The sequence below is a fragment of the Protopterus annectens genome, chromosome 8.part0 (genome assembly GCF_019279795.1).
Source record: "Protopterus annectens isolate FY-2018-M chromosome 8.part0, PAN1.0, whole genome shotgun sequence".
NCBI classification, from domain to species: Eukaryota; Metazoa; Chordata; order Ceratodontiformes; family Protopteridae; genus Protopterus; species Protopterus annectens.
The window spans coordinates 1,822,224,907-1,822,249,498 of record NC_056741.1 but is presented as its reverse complement, the minus strand read 5'-3'; the positions used below and the strand labels follow the sequence as shown (position 1 = coordinate 1,822,249,498).

General features: G+C 38.3%; 1 protein-coding gene across 3 annotated transcripts in view; it reads left to right on the top strand.

Moving 5' to 3' along the window:
- The window catches only part of ST3GAL2 (ST3 beta-galactoside alpha-2,3-sialyltransferase 2), a 1,330,536-nt gene that overhangs the window by 560,565 nt on the left and 745,379 nt on the right, over nucleotides 1–24,592 (top strand). The window lies entirely within an intron of this gene.

Below are 24,592 nucleotides of genomic sequence, written 5' to 3'. Positions count from 1 at the left end.
CTTATGGCAGGATGACAAACTGCATAATGGTTAGGCTACCATGGTCTTTGGTATGTGCACTTACAGTTGTTACAGTGTTGCCATCCCTTTTCATCATATTGCTGATTTAGGTGTGAAGCATTTTCTGGCATAATGTGCACATTGGTGTAATTAATGTCTGTGTATCAAGTTGTCAGTGCACTCATGGAATTGTCAAGAAGTTTAGGACTTCTTACAAAGTGATCTAGCATGACTGTAAGTAACATTTCAACAGTTCTTTCTGCCAAAATGTTGCAGGTTTTTTGCTTCATTTCTGAAGGACTTATTAACTTCAGCATGGTGGGATGGCTGACATTTTTACCAAGCAATATATAATTATGCTGTGGCATTATGATTACAGATTCTTTAGTTACTAGAATTAGTTTCTCCTTAATTTTACAGGATGTGTGTATGGTCAGCTTTACAGCAGTTTCAATTTCTTTATTACATTCTGATATCGTTTATTTTAGTGACTTCTTCACTTGTCCAGTGGGAGAGAGTAATAATTAAGCTATGGTGAAATCATTCACTACACAAATCCCACCCACACCTCACTAAAGTATACAATGCTGACAACCAAAAGACTCTTGACAGAACTGGGGGATAAAAAAAAAAAAAAGCTAAAGGACAATATCTGAAAGTGGTACGTATACCTGCTACAGCCCTGGCACTGTCACTATGTGTGTGTGTATATATATATATATATATATATATATATATATATATATATATATATATATATATGGATCCCTATCACATGGTCGACAAGCCATTTGATCGACTTTCATTTGGTCGACAGTTCATTTGGTCGACAAGCAGTTTAATGTGGGGGCTGTGCCCCCCACACACCTCCTAACTATATATATGAACTCCAGGGTCACACAACATTGGGGAGGGGGGGCAAATCTGCCTGTCGACCAAATGAATTGTCGACCAAATGAAAGTCGATCAAATAGCTTGTCGACCATCTCAGGTAGACCCATATATATATATATATATATATATATATATATATATATATATATATATATACACACACAAACACACGTGCGCGCTCGCATGCACTCACGCGTGTGTGGATGCACATGGGGGGGGCACAGAATCCCTGCTTTCCTTCAGCACCCACATTACTTAATTATTCCCAGTTTAAGTTTGCACAGTCTCAGATGTTAGTGCATTACCCATTCTCAGATAAACCTAAGTAGCTTTCTCTAAGTCCACAAAGACACAATGCAACTCCTTCTGACCTTCTCTGTACTTCTCCATCAACACTCTCAGAGCAAACATCGCATCTGTAGTGTTCTTTCCTGCCATGAAACCATACTGCTAATCACTAATCACCACCTCCCTAGAGAGGAGTTGTGGCATTGTATGAGGAAGTCGGGAGTGTCAGAGGAGTATGTAAGAGTGGTACAGGATATGTATGAGGGTAGTGTGACAGCGGTGAGGTCTGCAGTAGGAGTGATGGATGCTTTTAAAGTGGAGGTGGAATTACATCAGGGATCAGCTCTGAGCCCTTTCTTATTTGCAATGGTGATGGACAGGTTGACAGACGAGATCAGACAGGAGTCCCCGTGAACTGTGATGTTTGCAGATGACATTGTGATCTGTAATGAGAGTAGGGAACAGGTGGAGGAGACCCTGCAGAGGTGGAGATATGCTCTAGAGAGAAGAGGAATGAAGGTCAGCAGGACTAAGACAGAATATATGTGTGTGAATGAGAGGGAGGATAGAGGAATGGTGAGGATGCAGGGAGTAGAGGTGGTGAAGGTGTATGAGTTTAAATACTTGGGATCAACAGTTCAGAGTAATGGTGCGTGTGGAAGAGAGATGAAGAAGGGAGTACAGGCAGGATGGAGTGGGTGGAGAAGAATGTCAGGAGTGATTTGTGACAGATGAGTACCAGTAAGAAGGGAAGGTCTGCAAGAGGTTAGTGAGATCATCTATGTTATATGGGTTGGAGACAGTGGCATTAACAAAAAGGCAGGAGTCAGACCTGGACTTGGCAGAGTTAAAGATGTTAAGTTTTGCACTGGGTGTGACGAGGGTGGACAGGATTAGGAATAAGTATATTAGAGGGTCAGCCCAGGTTGGAAGGTTTGGAGACAAAGCCAGAGAGGCAAGATTACATTGGTTTGGACATTTGCTGAGGAGGGATGCAGAGTATATTGGGAAAAAGATGCTAAGGATGAAGCTGCCAGGTAACAGGAAAAGAGGAAGACCTAAGATAAGGTTTATGGATGTGGTGAGAGAGGACATGCAGGTGGTTGGTGTGACAGAGCAAGATGCAGAGGACAGGAAGAAATGGAAACTGATGATCCGCTGTGGTGACCCCTAATGGGAGCAGGCAAAAGAAGAAGTAAAGATAAACCTAAGTAGCTGTGGAATTTGACTTCCCTTGATGTCTAGGAGTTATCAGAGCTGCAATCACTCAGGGACAGGAGTTAAACTGTTATACTGTTTTTTTTTTTCCCAATTTGATAACTAGTTGTTATGTAACAAACTAAGAATGCATTACTGTCTTAAAAGGAAAAAAAACAGTTTGACAGTGTATCAACCAGTTTGTCTCCCCTGCATTTTGGCACCTGGGGTAGTTCCCCCTTCCTGCCTGCCCTTCGTATGGCTCTGCCAAACTACTGTACTAATTTCTGCATTGTGTGACAAGAGAGTTAGGATATTGTTCAGTAGTGGGGGGTATGGGAGGTGTGATGACCGTGCCCTGGTCCAGCAATCAAGGAGCCTCAATCCTCACCTCTAACACCAGGGAGGGCAGCTCATATAAGAGGAAAGGATAACAAATGCACACAGTAAAGTACAATTTCCCTTAAGGGCACACAGAGATCACAGTCAGTCTGGGGCTGGTTGCTCCCTTGCTCTCCAGGTCCCCAATAAGACTTCCCACTGGCACAGCTATAGGGTCCAGATCCTAGCCTAGCTGGCACGCTAACCTCCAGTACCCTCTCTGTCCCACCAGTGCTTCGTGTCCCTGCCCAGGTAGCTGACACACCACACACACTTTGAGATAAGTATTTATACAACTTCACAGACACTCCTGGGAAAGGCTGACACAGATTCTCCAGCTGTGCCCCTTTACTCAGACTATACGGTAGTAATTTCTGCCACCACCAGCTAATACTTATTGGCTACCCAAAGGCCCTTAAAGGATGTCCAATTATTACTGTGCAATATTATTATCCAGTTGGTAATGTGACTATTCAGTCTAAGGCTTATTAGAGTGTCTTATTACAATAAACTCTATAAATATGCAATGCACTCTAGAGCTTACTTATCTCTACACAAACCAGCCACAGGTAAAGGTTTTTAAAATTTTTAATAATAAATAATTAAAACACAAGACAATACTACTACACCACAGTGATATCTAAGAGTTTAGAGATCACACAGAAACTTAAAACAATACAGTAGGAAAGTTCTGGTATAACAGAAAAACACTTGTCTAACTTTCTTCTAAGTTCCTAGCTATTACTACAAGAAATCATATTTCTAAGACACTACTTACATAAGACAACAGGCAGAGTGCTGACAAGTTTGATATCAAGATCAAAATGCTCACAGTCTCTCACTGAACAATATTTTTTAAACTCACTAACAAACATCTTTGTTAGGCCCTCCCAAATTACATAATTTTGACGCTTAGGTTTTAATAGTATACACATTACATCATTTTGACACTTAGTCTGGAGTTCCCTGGCCAACAAACTGCATTATTTAGCAATCTAACACCTACTCAGGAAACTACAATAATAAACGACATTTCATATGTACACTCTAGCAATTATTTCTTAAGTTAAGACAATAGAAAGAATGTGTTCAGCCAGCCGCTTCGCCATCACTATTTAGATAATTTTACTTCAAAGAACATTTGAAATGCTTGGCTTAGTTTTCCTTACAGCAGATGGCAATGTTGCAACAATCTTGAAGTTCACATTTTACAGTGTATTCTTTCATTTAAGAACACAAGTCTGTATTTTACATTTATATATACAAACAGTAGAATTATGTATCAAATTCTATTTGACTAGGCTGGCAGCCATCACCCATCTTCCCCAATCTTCACAGGAGGTATAAAAGGTCTTTCCAAACGCATATACTCTGTTACAGATAGACCTCTAGTTAGTGGAGTTTGTACCCTGGATATCAACCTCCAGCTGGTGTCCTCACAACCAAGATGATGACCAAGATTAAAAAAAAAAAAAAGTTCTTCAGAGCAGAGGGCCAAGGTAAAGAATCTTCACCTTAATCAGGGTGCTGTTACGTTGCTACATGACAACTCATAGATAATATGTACCAAACAGCTTTACTAAGTTGTGCCAAGCAGCTCCTTGCTGCAGTTAATAAAAACAATGGCATTTATTTCAGCAGCCAAGAGTATGATCACAGCTGCTGAATTGACTACAGTACTGTTGTTCCTTAAAGGTACCGATTTTGCCCTTGCATAGCCACAGTCACACCCCAAAGAGATTCCACCTGCACCAGCCAGAACCTTCTCCAAGTTATTGTGATGGCTTTGGTTATAACACCAGTATTTTTCGGAATCTACACTAAAGAGGTTCATCTGCCACAATGCAGCACCGCATTTTAGATTCAGAATGTCTGTGAGCAGCCATACTGAATCCAGATTCACTGCAACTAATCCAGGGCAATATGATCAGTGATTAGATGGAAGGAAGTTTCGACTGTCTCCAAAAACATATTTTTTTCATGGGGGAGGCAAGCCTCTTGCAACCTACCCCACCTCTATAACTATACTGATTCTGAGGTCACTTAACCTGGGGGGCGTGGGGTAACACAGACACTTCTTTACCCCCAAAGTTCTATGATCCGAAAACTAAAGCCATAAAGTGCAACTAATATAAATCAAACTAAAAAATTACCAAATCCCATCTTTCACCTTGCACTCATGCATCCTACCACCTTCCTGTATAGCAGAACATAAAATGCCTTGTGTGATGAGCTTCATTCAATTGTAATTTAATTACTAATTATTTAATTTGCAAACTGGATAAGGGAATTGTTCCTCAAAATCTGTTCAGACATTTCTAGAGCCACACAGACAAAGGTAAATGCAGTTTATGTGGAGATTTTAAAGTGCTTAGTCATTTAGCATGTTTATGAGATGAGGAAAGAAGCTAAAGCACCCATAGAAAATGTATGCAAACAGAAGGAGAACATAGAAACTCGACAGAGACAATGGTAAGAGGCCAGAAATGGGCTGGCTAGCTTAACCACTGAGATGCACTACAGAATGTTTTGTTGCAAAAAGCAGTTTTGACATTCAGTAAAGTTGTCTCACCAACAAAAGAACCCTACAGGTACATGCTACTGATGTCATGAGACAGTAATCTGCCTTTGTCCTGCGTCTACCTTCTCACAGCTGCCAGATTCACCATCAGTTTCCCTCCTTTCTTCTATATATCACAGGCCTTCTTGAATGCTTCAGGTGAATCATGCTGAGCTACACACTCTAGCAGTCCATTCCTAGATCAGCAAATGTCTCCGTGAAGTAAATCTTCCTAATGTCCAAATCATAGTTAGTTTGTACTCCTTTCTTCTCAACTGTGCGTATTCTAAGTCCCCTTTGATACTCATGGATTCAGATCATGTTGACGCAACTCTTTTTTGCCTCCTGTAAATAAAGTCTCAGCTTTCCTTTGTAGTTCAATCCTTCAGTCCCCTTGACTACCCTTATTGCTTTGTTAGTATATGTTCTAGTAATTCAGTGTCCTTGTATAGCAATCAGAAATGTGTGTAGTATTCCAGAGTCAGCTGCTGAGAATGATTGCATATTTTTCATTTCATGCAGTGACGCCATCACAGACATTTCCAGAGCTTTATCTTGGTCTGGCTGAGAGAGTTCAGTTCCCCATGATGTGTGCCTCACCCTCTGCTAAATGAAGCCATATGCAGCACCCTGCCTCTCTCTGTCATCTCTTTTTCTGTTTTGTTAATTTATCAAGATTTCTCACTGAGTTATCCCTTCCATCTTATAATAAACATAACTCCACCAAGACTTGCAGAAACAAAGACCAGCAGTAGGATTAGCGTTAAAATATTTATTCTTCGCTTTCATCTAAAGATTCAGAGAAACTTTATTGTCATTTAGGAAACACAATTGCTACTTAAATGAAATTTCGAGTGTCGGCTCTTTTACAGTTGAAAACAAACACAAAAAGACAGACATGATAGGTATTAAAGAATAAACAGTAACTATAGTACTAAAGTAAATATCTAAGTAGCTGACGCACATGCTTGTACAGTATTTATTACACTGGACAACACCGACTACCAGATGATTAACATATGAAAAGAAAAGTACACTATCCACAGAGGTGAGACTGGGTGATATTGCACATAAGAAGTGATTTGGAATTGCACTTGAATGAGAATATATTAATTTTAGTAAATAAATAAATATAAGTACTGTATGGAAAAAAAAGAATGAGAGCATAACGATCTATTATAGCTTTTATACATATAGATTAAAGTCTGCATTAATGAGTCTTATTGCAGTTGGATAAAAACTGTTCATGAATCTGGAGGTCCTGCAGCAGATACTCCATAACCTTCTACCAGAGGCAAGTTTAGTGAACCCACCATACGCTGGATGAGAAGTGCCACTCAGTATTTTGCGGGACCTCTTTTGACATCTCATTTCAAAGAGCTCCTGTACGGTAGGAAGACTAGTGCCCACTAGCTTTTCTGCTGTTCTTATTATTCTTTGCAGCTTCTTCCTTTCACCCATTGTGCTGTTACCGAACTATACAGTGCAGTTGTTGGTGATAATCCTCTCGATGGCGCCTCTGTAGAAGGTAATTAGAGCATTCATAGAGAGTTTGCTTTTCTCAGCCTTCTTAGGAAGTGTAGTAGTCTCTGGTGGCTTTTTTAATTAGCTGGCCTGTGTTTGTAAAATGTCTATAAAACACTCCCTCAAAACAAAATATATGCTCACAGCAAACCTTTTTATACCAATTCACACCAATTAAAATACACCAATAAAATCACTTTTAATCAATTAAGCAAACACTGATGTAATAAAATGAATGTGAAAAATGTAAAAACAACTAATAACACTATTATTTTGTAAAAATTCAGTGTATTAATAAACAATATATATTTACTTGTCTCTACCAAGTTTATTAACTTTCAACCTTTTGCTTTTCAAAAAACATTTTAAGTTAATACTTCAAACCATGACAACACATGTATGTGTGAACACATATATCAAATTAAAGTTAAATCCACATCCAATGCACTTTCTAAACATGTATTGGAGAGAGGCGGCACACATATGTTCACCTTCAGAGTCATTGAGATGTTCTTCACAGGTCCCAGAGGTGGTGACACTAGGAACCATACTGAAACACAAGAGGCTAAATGGATAATTCGGTTTAGGGCAGACTTTTATCCAGGTCTTAATGATAAGGTACCCCTGAAACTGTTTTTTGAAAAGCAAAAGGTTGAAAGTTAATAAACTTGGTAGAGACAAGTGAATATATATTGTTTGTTAATACACTGAATTTTTACAAAATAATAGCGTTATTAGTTGTTTTTACATTTTTCACATTCATTTTGTCACATCAGTGTTTGCTTAATTGATTAAAAGTGATTTTACTGGTGTATTTTAATTGGTGTGAATTGGTATAAAAAGGTTTGCTGTGAGCATATATTTTGTTTTGAGGAAGGGTGGGAGGATGGCGTAATGGTTAAGGTGTTTACCTTACAGATGGAAGGTGCAGGGTTTGATTCTCACATGGGGTAATTGGCTAGGCTTGAAATGGCTCATAAGGGCAGTTAGCCTAGTTCTAACCTATGAAGTCCTGAAGGTGTAGATAGAACCAGTTGGTGAAGACTATTATATATTGTGTATAATAGGCACATGAAATTTGTGTCCATATGAAATGAGAGTACTTATTAGTTTGAGCATATATTCTCATCAGTATTTATGTATTTGTATATTAAAATATGTACATTTTTATATATTTTCTTATATGTATTTCTTTATATACATTTTTATATATTTTTTATACTTTTTATGTTTATTTTTTATATGGTGATGTAATTAATGTTTTTAGATAGACTTATGATCTTGTCACTTTAAGAAAATGTTTGAATTTAGGTTTTTGGCGCCTTTGTTTACCATATAAGGAGTTGTTATCACTGATGCGTTATGGTCTGATGAAGCCCTGTTGGGTGAAAGCGCTTACCGGATTTATCTGTTTGTTTCAGTAAAAGAATTGCACTGGATGGAATTGCTGCCTTTGGATGTGTTTTAAAACTTACCAGCTGTGGTTTGCTCTGATACCTGATTTTTGCTGTTTTACCAATTTAAGTTAATAGCCTCATTATTTCTAGGTGGCTTGTCTGCCCTTAGTTTCAACTGCCAAAGTATCTGTTTTTGCTCAACCATATCTCTATAATTTCCCCCTCTAAGATCCTACAAAATGATTCTTATAAGGTTACCTCATTGAGGTCATTTTCTAATAAGAACAAAGGAATGTATAAATGTGGTTTCTGTTCAGGTTGCAGGTATGTTTTGGAAGGTCCGTTTGTTAATTTGAATCACTTAGGTAAGACAATAGCTATTTCTGGCATTTTTACGTGCAAAACTGAAGGTATTGTATATATTACTGTATGTTCTCACTGTGAATGTTTTTTATGTAGGAATGTCAACAAGAAGTTTAGAAAAATGTGTTAAAGAGCATTTATATTCCATAAAGGTTAAGGACTAGAATAATGCTTTATTTAGGCATAGTGTAGTTTGTAAGGAAAGTAAAATGTTTTTATTTTCTATCCTTGAACAGGTGCCAAATGGTCCCAGAGGGGGTAATTATAAAGATATGGTTGAGTAAAAAGATTGATTTACATGTCTTGGTGGAGTTCTGTTTCTGCCTATTTGTTTGGGATAGTATTTTTTTTTTCTCCCTTCCATCTTCTACATTGGATCCTACCTTGGTATTATCTGCCTGTATGTTGATTCAGTTTATGGGGCGGTCATGGTGGTGTATTGGTTAGTGTTGTCGCCTCACAGCAAGAGGTTCTCTGGTTCAATCCTCGGCTGGGGTGCCTTCTGTGTGGAGTCTGCATGTCCTCCCTGTGGTCGCGTGCATTTTCTCCTGGTGCTCCGGTTTCCTCCCACATCCCAAAGACATGCTGCAGGTGGATTGGATACTCTAAATTCGCCCTAGGTGTGAGTGCATGTGTGTGTGTGTGCCTTCTGTGGAAGGTTGGGCGCCGGGCTGGCAACTCAGCACTGTAAAACTCCACTGCCAATCATGAGCGGACAAGGTGATCCGCTGTGGTGACCCCTAACCGGGAAAAGCCAAAAGAAGAAGAAGATGTTGATTCAGTTTATAATACCCTCTGATTGAAGAGCTCCGGACCAAGCACTGTCACCTGTAGAAAATTGTTAGTCACCCTTGCTTCTTATAATGCTATCTTTTTTGCTGTAGAGATTTGAGTCCTCCTTTCCAACCATTTCATCATTCAGTTTTCCAGCCCTAACTCTTGGTGTTTACTCATAAGCCTTCTGTGAGGGGCTATGTTGAATACTGTACTGAAATCTTATCTTATTGATACCATGGGGAGACACTGATGCAGTTTGCTAGTTTTTTACTTCTTGACTGTTTAATTTCCGGTCATTACATCTTTATTTTCTTTGGTTAATTATTTATGATTATACTGTTAATGAAAATAAAAAATACATTAAATTACCGTAGACCCTAATAGTTGAAAGTTGAAAATTATAGCAATTAGTGTATTTGAAATAAACAATGACCAAAACTGAAGATTACATTTCACTGTGGAAAGAAAAATGCATACATAAATTTGTCATTTTAATTCTAAACATATGCCCCTGAAAGTGTTGCATTTTACACAGTTCTGAGCTTGAGGTCCAGTTTAATTTTAGTATCTTTCATGTGTTTGTAGAAAATAAAAACATTTAGAAACTTTTCCATATATTTTTAGATTATCCTAAATTAATTCATAAGAAATTCTGTAGGCCATGATCTTTCAAGCAGTGTGCTCGCATGAGAGAAGGTACTTAGAATATAAATGAACGCTTCAGAAAAGGCAGCTGTGTAAGAGATGGTGATGCACACAAAATGAATGCATACAGATATATATCACAGTTTCACTGCAGCCAAAAAATGAACAGATGTTTTTCTTCATAATGTACATATACGTTTGTGCTTCATTGATCAAGTATAATTTTTGGCACCTTTGTGAATTACCTTTCTGCTGCTGTCTGTGAGGCATTTACAAACAGATGGAAGCCAAGCCAAGTATACGTACAGCCATAAGGAATGTTTACATGAGTGCCTTCCTTTTGAGATCCTTGGTACTTGCTGGGGAAAACAAAACTTCAGTAAGTTCTATGTTGGGTTATCAAGTGAAACAGAATTTATTAAGGATTTGGAAAGGATGGGAAGTTAAGTTACAAAATACTATGCATAGCTTGGTAGTTATACTGCTAAATAAGCTAAGCAAGGAATTTCTTGAACTTAGGCTGTTAAGAAGGGCTATGAAAGCTAAAAGACTGACGTTACCAAGATACAAGATGTAATCCACAGGACTGTGGGAGTGTCGCACTTTTCAAAGAAAGGCAAAATACTAATACTGACAGTGTTGGTTAGCAGCAGATTAGACAGATCAAACAAAGCTAAGATGGGGGATTCATAAAGGTTTTAAGAAAAAAATGGTGTAGTGAGGAAGAAAACATACCCAGAGAGCAGTGTAAAAATAATACAGAACTTTTATTCAATGAGTAAGTTTACGTTGAGCGCTTTCTTCCACATATAGTATCATTGACTTCATCAGAACTAATTTCTTTGCTCCAGCCCACCCTATTAAAGTACAATCATTAGAGGCCTGTGATTGGTGCCTTAAAGGCCATCATATAAAAAGGAACCAATCCAAACATATAATAATATAATATAAAGTATATAATGTCAATAAATGTACTGTCATCCACAAGTAATGTAGTTATTTTCTTATAAAACCTTTTCAAACAGTATATATTCAGTAAATCAAAACTATGATTAAAAAATAAGTGTTTATTTTTTACGGGTTTTTACCAAAGGAGTTGATGGAATGCACAATTTATAAACTATATATTATTTATATAATGCTTTTATTAGATATTTTATTTATTGAAAATATACAATTTGAAAAGGTTTTCATAAGAAAATGACTACATTACTTGTGGATGACAATACTGTGTTATTTTCACACTGCTGTCCAGGCGTAATTCCTTCCTTGTTACCTTTTGTTTGGTCAAAAGGTTTTCATGAGGTATAGGATGCCCCCTGATGAATTCATAAAAGTTACCACAAAGTGTACATACACTATGTGTACACTTTGTATAACCTACAGCAAAAGCATTGTGGTAGTGATGTTCTTGAATACAGAAAAGTTACCCCAAGGAGTACACCTAGTATACACCTTGTGTTAACCTTTATGAATCCCCCAAGATCTAGCAAAAACTATGCAGCTAAATAGCAAACATGAGGAAATTGGTGCTGGCATCCCTAAGTTAAGGGGAAAGGACAGAAATAGACTTCACGAAAATGATATTTAGCATACATGAGTATTCACACATATGCGCAATGTTAGCAAAGTAAAACCAAATTCAGAAATGCATATAGTAATGTCTTTCAGCTTTTCCCAGTTAGGGGTCGCCACAGCAGAACGCCGGTCCACTTATGATTGGCAGTATATTTTTATGGTGCCGAGGTGCCAGCCCAATGCCCAACCTTCAAAGAAGGCACACCCATTCACACACGCACCTACCTGCATGTCTCAACCGCGGGGAGGACATGCAGACTCTCACAGAAGGCGCTCCAGCCGAGAATCGAACCAGAAAACCTCTTGCTGTGAAGCGACAATGCTAAACACTGCACCACCGCAGCCTACCAAATTCAGAAATGCATATAAGTTCTGTAAATTAAAACCCCTTGCCCTTTGCTGCTTTTACTTCTCACTGTAATATACAAGTTCATGATACTCGATGACATCTATATTACGGCACAGTAATGTAGCCCAAGAATGTCTAGCTCCCAGTGGAACTATGTAGCTAAGAGCTAGATGACCTTAGAACTTCTAAGGTCACTCAGTTATCCATAGTATGTAATTTATTGCAGTCACCTTCTCTAAAGGGAGTTAACATGCAAGGCAGTTTGCTTTTCTTTTTTTCTTTTTTATTATTTATAGTTCCCATTCAGTTCCCCTATCAAACCTGAAATGATCTTAAGGGTCTTCCAGCTGTTCACAGGAAGATAACATGAGGCGGGTTTTCTTGGTCCAGAGCAGAATCACCTTCTCAGACCTTAGGGGTTAGTCAGGCACTGTAGGATTGATTCAGATTTGCATCACAGATACCAGAATACTTGGAGAGTGGCATGCAGACTAGATGTTGAAGCTGTAAGAATATTACATTGTCTAACATTAAATTTGTTTGAAAGAAGAAAGAGGCAGTAGGCCTGTTTATTCTGCTCCTCAAGTGCATTCAGCATTCTATTTGCCCTGCATCTTTAACTTCCTTCTTATTTCTCCAACTGCCCTATTTCCTCTTGAATTACTCCGTTAATTGTTTCTCTGCTAACCTTTCCAGTAGTCCTTTGCATGGATTTGCAACCTTCTCCATGAAGAACTACGTTCACAGAAAAAGAAAATGGCTAGTCTATATAATCTGATGCTTGTACCCCCCCCAACCCGCTTCCATATCATATCCACCTTGACTCCTCAGTTTTCTGCTAAGAACAACCATGACTCCCCTATTTTCTACATATCCTTTCCCCTCCATCCCCATGCCTTTTTCTGGTGACATTCCATTGGACTCCTTTCAGCAGCCTGAGGAACTTTTTCTTGCATGGCCTCTAGCACAAAGTAGTCAAGATATGTCCTGGTCATGAATCTGTAGTAGAAGCTTTAGTGAGCTGTACTTGAGGTAGATGAGGCAGTGTTTCTAAGGGTGATGTGGATACATGCTTGAGTGTTTCAATTGTAACTTTTGGAAGTTCTGATATGGGGTGTTGGCTTGAGAATAGTTTTTTTTTTTTTTTTTTTTTTGCAATTTGAAAGTTATAAGGTGCAAGAAGTCAGCTGGCATCAATGTTGGGCAAATCAGAGTTTGTGCAATGTGTCCAAGTTTCAACTACTGGGTGGGAAGATTAGAAAAGTGGTACTGAATTTATATATGTGTGTGTGTGTGTGTGTGTGTGTGTGTGTGTGTGTGTGTGTGTGTGTGTGTGTGTGTGTATATTTACAAACATATATATAAAATGGAAATAGGGAAAAGGGCCATATTTTCTACTGCTAAAAGCACAGTTGAAGTTAAAAAACTTACAAGTACCCTCAAGATTTTTTTGTTCATTTCAGTTCCTGGTGTTTCCAGCCAAGAGAATACCAAGCACCAGATGTAGAAAGGGAGGTTATATATGATCTGGATATTAGGAAAAAATATCACTTATGTAATATGTACAACAAAAAGACTGTAGTATTTTTATGTGGAGTAATGAAATACCATTAACTGAATGGAATGGGAATGCAATTGCAGAAAGGGTTATGCATCAAAAAGGTCATGCAGGAGTTAACTCTGGTGTCATAAAGGCATAAAGCCCTGACTGTGTAAGCCCAAATGAGCAAAGTTTGATTAGCAGCTCTAGTGCCTGATCAGCTACCTAGGAGGAGTGTCTGTGTGAGGGGAGGGACTGTGCTAGGTACTGTCCAATGAGTCCTGGTAGAGGCTAGGTCACAGAAGACTTTCTGCCAGATTTAGGTGGTGGAAGGAACTGAGAAGGCATGCCTGCCCTGTGACAGGGATGGAGGGGTTCATATGTTTGTTGTAGGCTCCCTTTGCCACCCAGTCTACACAGTGTTATCAGTACAGATGGTGAAGAATTAGGCCTAGATAAAAATACCTTAACAACTGTGATATGATTGCCTCAATTGGCCCATTCTGCATTGAAGTGTTGCCTACAAGTTTACTCTCCAATCAGAGCCCTTTCATGGAGTAAGCAGAGGCTAGGTGCACTGTTTGCAGTCACACGTAGAAGAGCTTTCCAGGGCGGGTCACACTACGGAGCTTGCTGCACATGCAAAGAATTGTTGGACATTGGGTACAAGCAATAGAAGCCCAAAGTCAGCAGTGGTGGGTTAATAAATTAATCAATTAAAAAATAATGGAATGGAATGAAAGATAAAATGGAATACATGTGGAAATGTATGCACCATTTCGATCATGCACATAAGGCCATAGGTTAAACCTATCAACTCCCTAGTCTTCTGTATAGCTTGTCAGTTTTGACTAACCTGCTATCATCTCAGTTATCCAAACTGTAAAATAAGATTGCAGAGTTTGCAAGGAATTACATTAACTGAACATGTCACTTCAGTCTCTTTACTGACTTGAGCTATCAAGTCTAGTAGCCTGCACTCACATTAAGACTGCCCACAACATCCTCTACAAACTAGATAGATGCTCTTCAATCGTCTGGTTAATAAACTGGTACTTGTCTCATGGAGAACTGTCTTCACTGAACCAATGCTTGGTGCTTGCTTATAAATCTAAATATAATGGTGCGTATAAATCTAAATATCATAATGGTGCTTATACTCGGTCTGTGTTGCAAAATTGTGGAACTCTCCCAATAAATATCAGAAATACCTCATCTCATCTGCTATTTAAAACCACCTTGAAAGCATATCTGTCAACAATATGGTCCTATACTTTTAACACCTCCATTACTTACCCCACTTCTTGGTCTACTCATCTCCCATGTACATTTTAAAATCCCAGTTAAATTATACGTGTCACCAAAATACAGCTACTGTTGTACTAACTGTCGTATACACTGCTCCTATCCTAATAAACTTAATTAAACAATACTTAAAGAAGAAACTTGCCTCCTGCTACAGTAGAATAGCTAAATTTGCCAACAATTTCCCTCATAGGACCCATGATTGTCATAGATTAAAGCAATTAAATTAGTTTGAACTGCACATCTACCTAACATATTCACAACTAACTACAGCATACAAACTCATTCATCATCCAGAAAAATGCACTGCACTACAAAACGTATTACTGCCCTACTGTCCAGCAAGAGACCTCTGTTCTAGTAACAAATTCTTATTGCTTACAAATAAGCCAAATAATGTTGCAGGAGACTCGCTCTACTCCCAGTACGTTGCTTCTTCTTCTTCTTCTTTCGGCTGCTCCCATTAGGGGTCGCCACAGCAGATCAACTGCTTCAATTTCTTCCTGTCCTCTGCATCTTGCTCTGTCACACCAACCCCCTGCATGTCCTCTCTCACCACATCCATAAACCTTATCTTAGGCCTTCCTCTTTTCCTGTTACCTGGCAGCTTCATCCTTAGCATCTTTTTCCCAACATACTCTGCATCCCTCCTCAGCACATGTCCAAACCAACGTTATCTTGCCTCTCTGGCTTTTTATCCAAACCTTCCAACCTTTGCTGACCCTCTAATATACTTATTCCTAATCCTGTCCATCCTCGTCACACCCAGTGCAAATTTTAACATCTTCAACTCTGCCACGTCAAGCTCTGACTCCTGCCTTTTTGTCAGTGCCACTGTCTCCAACCCATATAACATAGCTGGTCTCACTACCCTCTTGTAGACCTTCCCTTTCACTCTTACTGGTACTCGTCTGTCACAAAACACTCCTGGCACTCTTCTCCACTCACTCCATCCTGCCTCTACTCTCTTCTTCACCTCTCTTCCACACTCACCATTACTCTGAACTGTTGATCCCAAGTACTTAAACTCATTCACCTTCGCCATCTCTACTCCCTGCATCCTCACCATTCCTCTGTCCTCCCTCTCATTCACACACATATATTCTGTCTTAGTCCTGCTGACCTTCATTCCTCTTCTCTCTAGAGCATATCTCCACCACTCCAGGGTCTCCTCCACCTGTTCCCTACTTTCACTACAGATCACAATGTCATCTGTAAACATCATAGTCCACGGTTGCTAAACTCTGGAATAGTATCCCCACACAAATAAAACTTTCTGACAAACTCAATAGTTTTAAACCACTGCTTAAACAACATTGTAACCAATCCTGGTCCTGCATATGCTCATGACAAGGTGAAGACTGTGTTCACTGTGTGATACTCTCTCTAAATACTCTCCTTAAACAGAATACACTCAACCTCTCATTGAAGTAGCAAAACTAATTTTTATACATAGCTGCTACTTGTACAATCCACAAAGTTGCTAGTGGGCTTTCTCTTTAGTAACTTCCACCTCTTAAAATCTTAGAATATATAAATGTAACTACTCTTTGTGTATAAATGTAAATAGAAATGTAACTACTCTGTGTTTAACTGGAACTTAATATAATGAAATGTAAGCAAATGAAGCTTTTGTTCCTGGGCCTCCACTTAAAATGGGTATTACCCAGTCGGACGTTCCTGGTAAACAAAGACAGAGAAATAAATAATAATAAATACTGTCACCATTAAGTCCACTCCTTAATGAAGCCAAATCAAGTAAATATTATAAAATCCTCAAATTATTTACCTACTTACATGTCTCATGTATAACTGGTTGGATAAAACTTGCATATGTCTCTGTACTAAAATTTCCATATGTGACTTCAATGTAAAGCAATGCTGAATGTTACATACATATCTGAGACTTAAGCACGGTGTAAATACTGTAATGTGTACTTAATATTGTGATGAATTATTAAACTATATGCAGCTCATTGCTATGTAGTACATTTTGTTAGCTCATGCCAATTGAAAAGTATGTAATGTAGATCTTTTCTCCACTGGCCTCCACTGAAAAATGGCTTTGTCTATTCAGACTTTCCCGGTAATCAAAGAGTAATAAATACATATTTTTTCTTTATCAGCCTGGAATGTGAATGGTCTTGTGAGTGCAGAGAAAAGGGGAAGAGCATTATCTTACAAACAGAGGAGTAGGGTGCTAATAATAATGTTGCAGGAGATTTATTTAGATACACATTAACATGTGAGCATGATAAAGAAGGGATTCAATGATGGAGGTTATCCAGCTAAATACCAGGGGCAGAGGAAGAGGAGCAATGATATTACTATGGAAAAGGGTTCCTTTAGAGTAGAGGTGGGAAAAAAGAAACACATGGAAGGTTTGTGAAAGTGAGGGCTACTAGTTTTGAAATAGAATTTCCTTGGTTAGTATGCATGTCCCACCAAAGACCAGTTTTAGAACTGAGAAAAATGATAGGGAGAAATAATTTTTTCCAGCTAGGCTTCTTTATTATAGGGTCTGTAGTAATGAAAATGTACCATGGGTTCCAAGGAGGGAATCATTAATACAGAAGACATATTCATAAGGAAATTTGTGAAAGCATTCAGGATGGAGGATGCATTAGCATTAGGTTCTCATTCTCACAGGTAAAAGAACTGGACCGAAATGGATAGAAGCTATATAACCCAAGATCATATTCATCTGTTTGAGGGAGTAGAGGTACCTCTGTTTACAGTATCTGTTAAGTTAAGGGAAAGGGCTCAAGGCAGAGAGTAAAGATATAAGCGTCGGTGCTTCCCTACTTATTTATTGAAACAGCAGGCACTTAAGTGTGGGAAGCAGGTAAGATTCAAAAAGCTATAGGCAACAAGCAAAGGATGCATCTTAAATAGCATGAAGCATGATTTATCCACACCCCTAACAACACTGTTGAACTTCAGCCTCCATACATGTTTTGTACTTAGTGAATGGAGAATAGCTACAATGGTTCCCCACATAAGGAAGGACCTTACAAAGACCTAGTTAATTACAGGCCTGTAAGTCTGACCAGGCTCATATACAAAAACTTATTATGGAACTAATCAGTAAGGACATAGGGAACCTCCAAACATTGGACAAGTCTCATATTGATTTGTCAAGAGCAGATCATGTTTACTCAGCCTAGTGGACTTTTTTGAAAATGTCACCAAAGCAATACCTCAACTTGACCAAAGCTTTTGATACAATCCCCCACTCGGGTATAGTAGAAAAACTAAATAAACTGGGAATAAACCCCCATGTCACCCACAGATTGGCAGCTGGCTCACACTTACGACACAGGAAATCAAAATAGGTGAAGTTACCTCCACAAAGAAATTAGTCACCAGTAGAGTTCCCCAAAGTTCTGTACTTGGACCTATTCTAGTTGGCATTTACTCTTCTCTGAAGTAAAAGCCAGTACCAGCAGGCTCTGGCTAAATATGCAGTTGACTGCAAGCTAGAAGCAGTCATTTAATCCCCAAATAACTTAGCCATCCTGCAGGAAGATTTTTACCAAATTAGTAATTAGTGACAAAATCATGTACTGAAGTTATATACCAAAAATGCATTATTGTATCCTTTGGGAAGTCATCTACCCCAGGGAACTACCACATTGACAAAATGATCCTAAGAGTTGATCCAGTTGTTTGGGATTTCGGAACTAATGTGGAAAATGACCTAACTTTCAACCATGTGTCCATTATGGTACGAAAGTCCTTCTAGATTGCATAGCTTATAAATAAAGGGATTGTGTCTAGATCTAGACATGTCAATGGCCCCCCTTTACTCAGCCCTCATTAGGCCAATCATTGAGTATAATGCACCCAATGGTATGTATCTGTCCAGACACATGCAACAACTAGAACACCCACAGATACCTTATTAAAAGGATATAAGGTCTGAACAATGTCGTAGATGATTTGACACAAAGTGCTGTCACTATACTAGGTGTTCTACAGACTGCTAAGGGGTGACCTGTGTGTAGCATACAGGGCATCCTCTGACCCATTACGGATGGATTTACTGCACATCAACAGGTCAAATGGCATCAGAAATAGTCTGTCTAGGGATCTATGCCTCTTCTGTAACATCAACAGAGTGGTTTGGATAGATAGGTATCACTGCTCTGGAGAAGACTCCCTATCTGCGTAAATCAAAGCTCAGTCCTGCTGATATTCAAGGGGAACTTGGATCTATGGATAGGAAATAGAAAATGTATCCCAGGGCTGCCCCCTGTACTAGTAATGGACTTAGGCAGCTCATAGGTGCTTTATTCCACAAATGTGTCACCTCAAGTTATTTATGGTATGATCGCAGTTATTCTCATTGGGGCAATATCTGATTATCGACCATATAATGGGTAAGGCCAGTCTAACACCAAATGGGATACGTTAATTTGAGCTCAAAAAGGGAACTTGTCTAGGCTTAAAATAGCCTGCAAGGGCAGCTGGTGTAGTATTTATTTATGAACCTGCAAAGATGAAAAATGTGTGAAAAGAGATTGATGGTGCCTGAGAAAGCAGTGAAAGATAACTTTAGAGGTCTGGATGAAATAAAGGACAGAGAACTTTCTGGGAAAATGGTAATAAAAGAATTGTGTACCATTGATGAGAGTTAAAATGCTGCGTAGTAACTTAGAAAATCTCACTGATGAGGAAAGGTAGAAATTGAGAGGCACCAGGGAGAGTATCAAAGAATATTCATCCGATATGCATGATTGAGACTGGAGAAGAAAACACAAAATCGTTTAGCACATTGATTAAATAAGCAGAAAGTGTTGAAAGCAGTAGTAAAACATTCTGGTTTTAAATTTATCATTCTGGACTGTGTGGAGATGGATGAACTTGAAGGGGACATCAACAGTGTGTTGGAGAAAAAAGAATTATGCTGGTAGATGAAATTAAATACATTTAGAAAACCAGGACTTAACAACTATTGCTCTATTAAGAGTGTGTTGAATTTACGTAAGCTGGCACACAATCTGTAAAGGTTTTTTAGGGCCTTTTTTGAGGAAATATTTTAGTACTAAAAATGTACTAAATAATAAGAAAAATTATGTGTAGAATGTGTATAAATGTTTATATGTTTAGTTACTAACCTCAGTTCTGCTTTTATTAGATTTATTGCATCACACCAGAGATTTAAATGGTAACCCCCCCTTCCACCAGAAAGACCCTTGCCTCCACATACCTTCTCCCCTCTCTAACCTGCTACAATAAAATCTGCAAGTTCGCCACCAACTCTAGGAACTCATCCCATCACTGCATCTCCCTCCACTCACTGCAAATGGCTCAAGCTTTCCAACTATCTGAACCTCCTTAAACTCACCACTGCCCATAAACTCATATTTAACTCAACCTACTGTCCCTCTCTCTCCACCTCTTTGACCACTATATTCCTAATCACTCACTTAGGTCAGAAAATCAGAACCTGTTCAAAATCTACAAACCTTTACAGATACCTGGACACTCTCTGCTATCCTGCTCCTTAGCTAATCTATGGAACTCTCTTCCTCCCCCTTAGAAATACTCATAAGCACTCTAACTTTAAATCCCTCCTCCATTCTTATCTATCTTCAAAGTGGGAATGCCCTTGCTCCTTTCCCACATAGGACCCTCCTGTGTCAAAATCCACCGTCTAACTCTTTGCATCATCTCTGCACTCACATTATTTGCCCTCCTATTCCTCCTTAATCTCCTGATTTTTGTTAATAGTTTATTTCCAACAATTTCTCATCCTCAATTACAATTCACTGTTAATGACCATTGGACTGTTCTCTTGCTCGATTTTTGCTACTATTATTGTGGAATATAACATTTCAGTTGTAATTCACTGTTAATGACTTTTAGACTGTACAGTTGCTAGATTTTATTATTATTGTAGAATGTAGAATTTTTTTACTGTAGAATGCAGCATAAAGTTGTATGACTTATTTGCTTTGTATGTGTGTATGCTAATACGTTTGTCATTGTTACTGGAGATTTTTTCCCTGGGCCTCCACTGAAAAATGGGCTCTTTATAGGCCCAGTGAACTTCCCCGATCATCAAACTGAAATAAGTAAATACATTCAAAACACACATTTTTAATGCTGCTATTACCATATAATATTGATATAATTCCCACATTTACCATACTGGTGGACACTCATACACACACCTGCACATTTTTATCCATTACTAGTTTACTTCATCCACTGTTTTCTATGTTTTTGTATTTTTTTCTACTAGTTTTCATTGTATAACCGTTTTTGAGGCTGTAAACATGAAAACTGTCATGACATTTTTTTTTTGCAAATCACTGACATTTTTTCACGTACACATGGATGGATATTTACTAGATATTATTAGACAGATGTATTTTTATATTTATAGTGTTCTAGTTTGATTATGTTGATAGTTAGATGGCTATGTATTTTAGTTCTTGTCACAGACCTGATGAAGGCTTTATTGCATTAGTTAGCCAAAAGCGATTTTAGTTAAAAGCCTTTTATGTATATCTTTTTATGTATATGTTATGCTTTTCTTAATACCTGATCTTGGAATGTGGGTTGCAAATAGATAGGTAGAGTTTTCCTTAACTAGAATTTAGTTTGATCTAGTAGTGTTTTGGGGGTGGGTACTTGCTGTTCTAAAATGCATTTACGGCCCTGTTTATATTGTTTGCCATGAATAGTCTGTTTAAAATTAAACAATACCTATATTTTTCACACCTACTTCTAAGTATATAAAAGTTGATATGTTTAACATTGCTAAAATATTTCAGATTTTTTTCTTATCGAGGATCGCTTGTCTGTGATGAATAAAGGCTTGTTGCTTTGGACCACTACCTGGGTGTCATGATTTTTGGAAATGATTGTGACTGAGCTCATCAATAATGTTTTAAGACCGCTAGTTTGTCTGCTTTTTATTTTTTCCTCAACACTCGTGGTGAGGTTGGAACTAGGCAGATTCCTGTGTTTGTTTATTTTTTCCAAAAGTGCTCCTTGCAATAACTGCAGTGTTCCCAGAATTAACTCTTTCTGCAATTCATGTATTGGTTGTGTATCTAAGTACAACTGTAAATTATTTTTTATGAGACCCATTGCTTCTACTACTATTGGAACTGTTTGGGTATCTTTCTTCCACATTTGTCTTTTTCTGCCTGCAAATTCTGGTATTTAATAACTTTTTTGTCTCTGTATGTAAGACACTGTAATCACTCGGTGTAACAATTCCGATGATCAATGCTACTTTTGTCTTTTTTTCATGTACCACTATATGTTTTTCTCCAATCTATTTTCTGAACTGTTGGTCATGGATGATCCTATGCGATATAAACTTCCATAATTTTCTATGATGCTTTGTGGCTCATGTTTCCAGTGCTTCTCAGCTACTTCAGTATTGTAATGTTTGCACAGTCCCCAATGCAACAGTATGCTTTTCAGTATACAGGTCCTGTGTCATTAGTGTATCACATTCAGCAACAAGATGTGTGACAATTTCCTGTTCTGTTTTACAGAACCTGTATTTGTTTCTCCCACATGTTTAGTGGATTTTGTAAATCAGTGTGTACTTATTCCACTATCCTGAGCCGCCAGTAATTAACCTTTTATCTTTTGGTTTAAATTCACCTCTTCTTAACCATTCCGGCATCAAATCTTGGTCAGTTTGAGGTTGTTCCAGAAGTTTTCTGTACTTGCAATTATATTTATTCCTTTTTCATATTTCTTGCCTTCTGATCGGATTGTTTTGTGGCTAATCTTTCCAGTGCTTCTCAGCTACTTCAGTATTGTAATGCTTGCACAATCGTCAGTGCAGCAGTCTTGCCACATTATTATACCTTTCAATATACAGGCCCTTTGCCATCAGTGTATCACACCCAGCAAAAAGATGTGCAACTTTTTCCAGTTCTGTTTTAAAGAACCTTTATTTGTCTGTTTCTCCCACATGTTCATTGGCCTTTGTAAACCTATCTATATGTAGTTCACTATCCTGGGACACTAATATTAACCTTTCACCCTTTGGTTTAAATTCACCTCTCCTTAACCTTTCCTGGGTCAGATCTGACTGACATGAAGCTGTTCCAGGGGCTTTCTGTACTTGCAACTATATTTATGCCTTTTCCACATTTCTTGCCTTCTCGCATATTCAGCTGGTTTTTGCTTACTTCTGGTTTGGTTTCCATTCCTACTTCACACCGATATGCTTCTGCTAAACTAAGCAGGGATATCATCTTAGATTGGTTATCCTCATGTTTCAAAGCTTTCACTGTGTTTGGATCTAGTGAGATCGGCAGATATGTATGCAGTCCTACAATTGCTGATCTATACATGTGATCAATTTTGAGGAGTCCCATATCTCCTTCAGAACAAGGAATGTATAATCTTGGTATGTAGTGATTTTTATTCATCATTTGATAAGCTTGGAGAGTTTTTCTTGTTTTCAGTTCCAACTAATCGAATACTTTTTGGAGCCAGTCAATCACCCCAAAACTGTAGGTTAGAACAGGAAGAGCAAATTGCTTTATAGGACTTTGTTCGTAGATGTCAGGGCCGTGTTCAGTATTAGTTTTAGTCTAAAATATTCCTTACTGAGTTTTGTTCGCATTTGCTCTTGTTTTATATTTAGTCCTTCATTAATCCCAAAATGTTTATACAATCCATCCTGCTCAGGTTCCTTTATATCACATTCCTGTCCTAGGCTGATGCTTTCTGGCGCTGCAGCTCTACTGCTGTAAATGTTGCTTTTGCAAATTTATCAAGACCAAATGACATTCCTGTATCACCTGCAGTTGTGCTTTCTGCTCCTCATCTGCTGAACTATATACTTTTAAATCATCCACAAAAGAAGATGAGAAATCTTTACAGTCCTCCTGTATCTAAACACTAGTTCAAATGTATATTGTATAGATGCTATTTGTATTATACTGCTTCTTGTTTAAGCCTGGGCCATAGATGAATATAGCTTTTATCTGTCCACACTCCCAGTTACCAAGCAGTAAGTAAATAAATAAGTCATATTATGGGTCTTGCTCAAATTTCAGAGGCCTGAAGCTACATACGAAGTCTGATTAGTAATGCAAATGTCAAAGCCAGAAGATAAACAGACGTTATTGAGATCTGGCTGCCAACTAAAACTGTGAAGACCATTATTGTGCAGTCTGTCACCTCAAAAGTGGGCATTTCAAAATATTTTTACAGGGGCCACTACAGCCTCCATATTTGCTATACCTTAAGGAGGGCAAAATCAGCTATTTAAAATGCCCAGTTTTGCAATTATGGGCATTCAAGACCATTCACAATTAGTGTTCACAGTTTTAAGTGGCATTGTTTCTGGAATTTGAAATTTCAAGTGGTTCTCATGACATTTTTTGAGAGGAATGTAGCTTCTTGCAAATTTTGTATCGAACATGTATGAAATAACTATATCTCTAGGAAAACTGTTGAAACAATTAATAGCCTGGACTGGAGCTTTCCACCCCCCCCCCCCCCCCCCACACACACACACACACAAAACACTACAGGCCACAGAACAGTGCTCATCTGCAACCTAAACACCAAACTATGTACATCCAAAAAGGGACATGATGGGAGGGTACTGCCACTAAGGCAGTGTGTGTTCTATGAATATCTAGTGTTAAAGGTAAGTAGGACTTATGCAACTGTACTATGTTCATCAAACACTGTGCCTTACTGCACACAGATAGTTTCTTAAAGCTTACCCAATTTGGGAAAGGAGGAAGGATAGGGGTTCAGAAGCCCGTGGAGAATGGCCCTAGCAAAGCCTGCTCTGG